Raw genomic sequence first — 5,740 nt, 5'->3', positions numbered from 1 at the left:
ATTTCAATTTTTAATGTACCGCAGGTCCTCAAATTCAACATCATTTTGTTGCGTTATAATGTCCACAGGAACTTAACTCTTATCTTATTAATTAATCTATATGGTAAAATTGTTTTTGTTTTACATCATTTCACTTAAAAGTTGCAGAACATACCCGCATGGTTATGTGAGCACTTCGTGTATATGAATGGAATTATAAAATTCCAATAATACAAATACAGTCAAAGCATTATTTTTATTGAGTTATTGGTACATCTTCCTCTATCACTAGTTTGTAAGCTCTTCAAGTGCTAGAAGGAACCATTATCTTATTTTTTCATCTCCAGAACCAAACACAGTTCTTGGCATATGATAGGAGATTGATGGTCTGTTGATTGAGTGAATGAATGAAATGAGCAAATATGAAAATGAAATTACTTTTTCCAACTGAAGCTGACTGCTGACAAGCAGGGCTGAAGACAAATTTTTAAATGCTGACTGCTGCAGGGAAGGCCAGCCTGTACAGTGAATCAGTGAAGCAGTTCTGGACAACAAGGAAGCTTCCGAAGCTGGTCCCTGGGGAGCAGAGACAGTTGTCTCCTTGGATAACCTGGCCACACTGCTTGCTGGCAACCATTTTCCTTCATGATACTGAAAAAAAACAATCTCTCTGATGCCTTAGGGCTGTCCTTGATTTTAAGACATTATTCATTTTCTGAATTTATAAAGAGTTTAATCATGTGTACTTCCCAAAAATATAAAGGTACAAATAATCACTAATAATTAAGGCCCTGAATTAAAAAAAATAAATCTACAATGCCCTCTTTTCTCAACTATATATTAACATGTGGAACATTTCCTTCATTACTCTGTCAGTGATGGGCTTTATGTTGTGAAAATCTCAAAACCTAAAGCTTATGCAATGAATAGGTCTTAATGTCCAATTGAGAGGGGAAGAAATGTATTACAATGGATACCAAGTAACTGTTTCCTGATCTTTCGAGTACCTGTAACATCTGAGTGGCTGTGTGAAATGGCTACAGGCTTGAACGAGGTAGACTGGCGTCTGAAAATTAATGTCTGCTGATCATCTTTTCAGCAACAGGATTGAAGAAGGTGGTGAGCAGGGCACACAAGTGAAGGTGGTCAACCTGAGTCACATCTGAGGAGAGTTCTCAGATTCAGTAAAGGTGAAGACAATGAGGAAAGGAACATGGGTAAGAATAGGCAGCAAGGTCAGTAAAAAGCCAGATTATGAAGTCAATCAGAGAGGCTTATGAAGACATAATTATAACATGAAAAGTTTTGGAAATCTAAGCCTCACTCATTCATTCAGAGGAATTAAAATGGTCCATGAGAGATTGGGTAGGTGGGAAGACATCAACCAAAGAACTTGCATGTATATATGCATAACCCATGGACAGAGACAATAGTGTGGTAAAGGCCTGGGGTGGGGGGGCGGGGGAGGACTGAAAGGGGTCAATGGGGGGGAAAGCGAGGATATACTTTTAACAATAAAGATTTTTTTAAAAAGTCATGGCTAATAATAATAAAATGGTCCATGAAAAAAGAATGATGGTTGAATTGAGGCACATACCTGGTAATTAACTATACTTCTGGGGCTCTGTGAAAGTAAAATTGGACAGCACTTAAATGGAATAATGTTTCTACAATGCATTAAAGAATGTTTCAACAGCCAAATACGGTTTGGCTCAGTGGATAGAGCGTTGGCCTGCGGACTGAAAGGTCCCAGGTTCGATTCCGGTCAAGGGCATGTGCCTGGGTTGGGGTGACATCCCCAGTGGGGGATGTGCAGGAGGCAGCTGGTCGATGTTTCTAACTCTCTATCTCTCTCCCTTCCTCTCTGTGAAAAATCAATAAAATATATTTTTAAAAAATAAAAATAAAGAATGTTTAAACATTTTTTCTGGGAACTGAAGGGAGTTCTGAATAGGCAGTTTGGGAGTGATGATAAAGCATCCTTTGGGTTATAATGCATGAGAAATTTTGTCAAGCACACATATCTTAAAACCACATCATAGTAAATGCAAGCAAGATTCTTCCTGTGAACATTTCTTAAATTAAGGGGCAGCATAAAATGACATGGGGCTTTAACATCATTAAGTTTGGGTTTGACCTGGAGCTTCCACCGGTATTGTCATGAACCTTAAGTAAGTCCCTTCACCCTCCTGAGTTTACGTTTCTTTATCTAATAACAAGAATAATCACAATAAAATGGGATCCAGCGGAAGGGTGTAGCGAGGCATGCGTAGGCGTTCTGTAAGCCCTGCAAATGCCAGCCTGTTACCCTGAGTTCAGTGCTTCCTGCGGTGGAGCTGGGAGTGTGCACCTGGGCCCCTTCACTGGAGATTTCGGGGAAAGCTGCTCTGGTCTCAGGCCTTGGGCTCCGTGGGCATCCCTGGCTGAAGAGCATGACCCTCCATGAAGGCACGGGAGCCGGGCGGCCCTGCAGCCAGGAAGGCCAGGCTGGGAGCACCCCGAGGACGCTGTGGGTGGTCCCCGGACATTTAAGTGAAATGTCAGCCCGGAAAACAAAGCCGCCCCTTCCCGCCTCTTCCCCAAGGCACCTGCCGAGGGGTCCTTTCCTGAACCAGTTTTGTCTGAAATCCTAACATTCCAGAAGCCTGAGGAGGCCACCTGTGCTGCTGTGGAGAGTTCTCTCTCAAAAATCAGTGCCTGCGAGCAAGGGCCCCGCTCAGAGGACCTGAGGCGGCTGAGGTGCCGAGGCTGGACTCCGGGGCGCCCCGTCGCCCGGAAGCCGTGTCTCCATACTCCCTCCACCATGGGCTCAGCTCCCAAACCGCCATGGTTTTCTTACTGTCGGTCGGATTCGCAAAGGGCACCGACTCCCGCGTTCCACCTTTAAGGGTTCCGCGCAGACCCTGGAGTGGCCAGCGGCACTGCGCCTGCGCCAGGCTGTGCGAGGGGCGGGGCCAGCTCGGCACCTGACCTCTCCTTGGCCCCGCCCACTCCGGGGTTCTTTGCCTGCAGGTTCATTCTTCCCAAAACAGACTGTGGAGTGCTAGGTAGTTAGCACTAACTGCTGAATTTTTAGAAATGTTTCCACTTCCTGACTCTGAGAAATGACCACCAAAGATGTAATCCTTTGGCCGTGCTAGTCCGCGCGGGGTCATCCCGGCGCGGGTCCCCTCAGCGCTCCCACCACCCGCCTACTCCCACCCCAGCCCCACCCCCGCTGCAGAGCAGAGCCATACAGAAGTCGGGTGATACACACCGACAAGGTAACCGTGGGTTATAAATTAGGTGAAAGTCATGACAGGCAGAGTGAGCTGAGGCGGGCGGGTGGTGACTGGAGTGACTGGAGGGCTTACTGGACGTGTGGGAGGGAAGGGTCTCCAAGAAGATGACATCTGAGAGGCACCAGCCACGGAGAGCAGGACAGGCATAGTGCCCAGCAAGTGCAAAGGTGCTGCGGTGGGGGAGTGCCTGGGGCAGTAGAGGAGCCGAAGGCGCTTCTCTTGGCTGGAAAACTGAAATGTTCAATGGGGTGAGGTGCAGAGTGGAGCGGACCAGGTACAAGAGGAAGCCAGCAGCCAGATTATGAAAGGCGCATAGACACTTGGATAAAGTCTGCAGTGAGATGCATTGAAAGGTTTTTAGAAGGTGACCTATGCATTGTGATAGATGTTATAACAAGACCACTGGGTAAAGGGGGAATATCTATCTGCCTTGACTTATGTGGGAGATAAAACTGTCAGAACCAATTGTGGGAAGTCAAAGACAACAAGGCAAATACCATATGATCCCATTTGTATAAGGTGTCAGAGTGGTCGAATTCACAGGACTAGAAAGGAGAGTGGTGGTTGCCAGGGGCTGGAGAGCAGGCATGGGTAGAGTTTCGGTTTCGCAAGATGAAAATGTTCTGGAGACGGATGGTGGTGATCACTGCATAACACTGTGAATGTACTTAATGTCAAAGACCTGTAAACTATAAAATTGTTAAGATTGGCTCGGTCAGTGTGGCTCAGTGGTTGAAAGTCTATGAATCAGGAGGTCACAGTTCCCCAGTCAGGGCACAAGCCTGAATTGTGGGCTCAGTCCCCTCTAGGGTGTGTACAGGAGGCAGCTGATCACTGATTCTCTCTTCACTGATGTTTCTATCTCTCCCTCTCCATTCCTCTCTGAAATCAATAAAAATATAGTTTTTTAAAAGGGTTAAAATGGTCAATTTTATGGTATGGGCATTTTACCACAATTTTTTAAATAAGAAAAATGCAAAAAGTACAGAAGTACTTCCACTTCTGTCCAACAGCCATCCAATTTCTTCACCCAAAACACCTAACATCACCAGTCTTTGTGTATATTTCCAGAGTCTATGTATATACATGCAAATCCATATGAAGATACAGACAGATTCATATGAGGAGGAATTAACGCCCAATACACTGTGATACAGGGGTTCAGTGAGACAGACTTGAGACCCTTTGAGCTTGTTTATATATTAACAAATGATGCCCTTGTAATGGTTGTGGACTTGATTCCAGGCTCCAAGTCTTGCTCCGTATAATATCAGCCATGCTAACAACCTATAGATTTTTGTGGGCACAAAATTCCTTGAACCCAGCATGTAAAGAGAACACATATGTCAATATAGTGTTTGGTTGTTTGGGGGGAAACTTCCAATCAGAATAACAGAGCCCTGGCCAGAGTGGCTCTGTGGCTTGTATGTTCTCCCGTACACCACAAGGTTGTCAGTTGGATTCCTAGTCAGGGCACACACCTGGGTTGCAGGCTCAATCCCCGCAATCCATGTTTTGGTCTCATATCGATGTTTCTCTCTCTTTCTTTCCCTTCTTTCTCACATTTTAAAAATATCTTTTAAAGAATTTAAAAGAACTAAACAATTTACTCAATCCCCACGTTTCCATAGAAGGGGATTAGGCCAGACTTAGTTCGACCATGTGTCCCATGGCTACAGGTCCTGTGGAGAGGGAGCCTGCATGGAATGCATCACGCTTATAGGGAAGGTGAGGCAGGAACATCTATACCACCACCATGAAAGCTGTTGGATGAAAGAAATTATCTCATTGGAAAAGGGGACTATTTTTCCATTACGTGCTGGTACCTGCTGAGCTAGCGATCTGGTGAGCTACTGAAAGGGGACAGGAAATGAGTCTCCAGGACGGTCCCATTTGTTTCTCCTCACCTCCTGGATTCCCCACACTCACTGATCCCCATTCCCAGGCTGTGCCTAAACACACTATATATTTGCTGGCTCACTGGACAACACAGAGAAAAATACTTGCTTTAATTCTTAGTAAGGAACTTTGGGAGGTCACTTGGGCAGGCACCAAGAGAACAGCATCCACAAACTAATTAACCACATAGGAATTGGAGGCCCTTACACTCTGCCTAGAACCCCACCTAACCATTTCAGAAAAGAATTCCAAATTGTCCCCATTTACCCTTTATTCTTATAGAAAATCTCATCCTCATTAGACAATCCTTGTCATGTAGCTTCTGTGTCATGTTTGGCTTCTATGTGACATTGAGAAGTCTAAACGTATCCCTTAGCCAAAGTGGCTGCTTTCTCCAGCAAAAGCCCTCCTAGAAACGGACACATAAGTATGAATTCTGCATTTCCCCTGCTTTCTCCTGCCACAAAACATACTGGGCTATTTCCCAGTCCCACTGCTCCACTGGGGGACACTGTGCTATTGTCCTGTGTGTAGTTGGTACCATTCTGCATCTCATATTGCTAAGCCACCAGCATTTATCT

General features: G+C 45.3%; 1 long non-coding RNA gene across 1 annotated transcript; it reads right to left on the bottom strand.

Annotated features, from left to right (window-relative positions):
- Positions 1-221: 221 nt before the first annotated feature.
- Positions 222-1,394, bottom strand: LOC106698288. Its single transcript, XR_002830924.1, has 2 exons — positions 987-1,394; positions 222-630 (listed from the first exon to the last, which is right to left on the bottom strand). It is a non-coding gene; the product is annotated as an uncharacterized LOC106698288 (long non-coding RNA).
- Between the last annotated feature and the right edge of the window lie 4,346 nt (positions 1,395-5,740).

This window comes from Myotis lucifugus, unplaced genomic scaffold (genome assembly GCF_000147115.1).
Source record: "Myotis lucifugus unplaced genomic scaffold, Myoluc2.0 scaffold_158, whole genome shotgun sequence".
NCBI classification, from domain to species: Eukaryota; Metazoa; Chordata; class Mammalia; order Chiroptera; family Vespertilionidae; genus Myotis; species Myotis lucifugus.
This window is presented reverse-complemented; position numbering and strand designations above follow the sequence as displayed.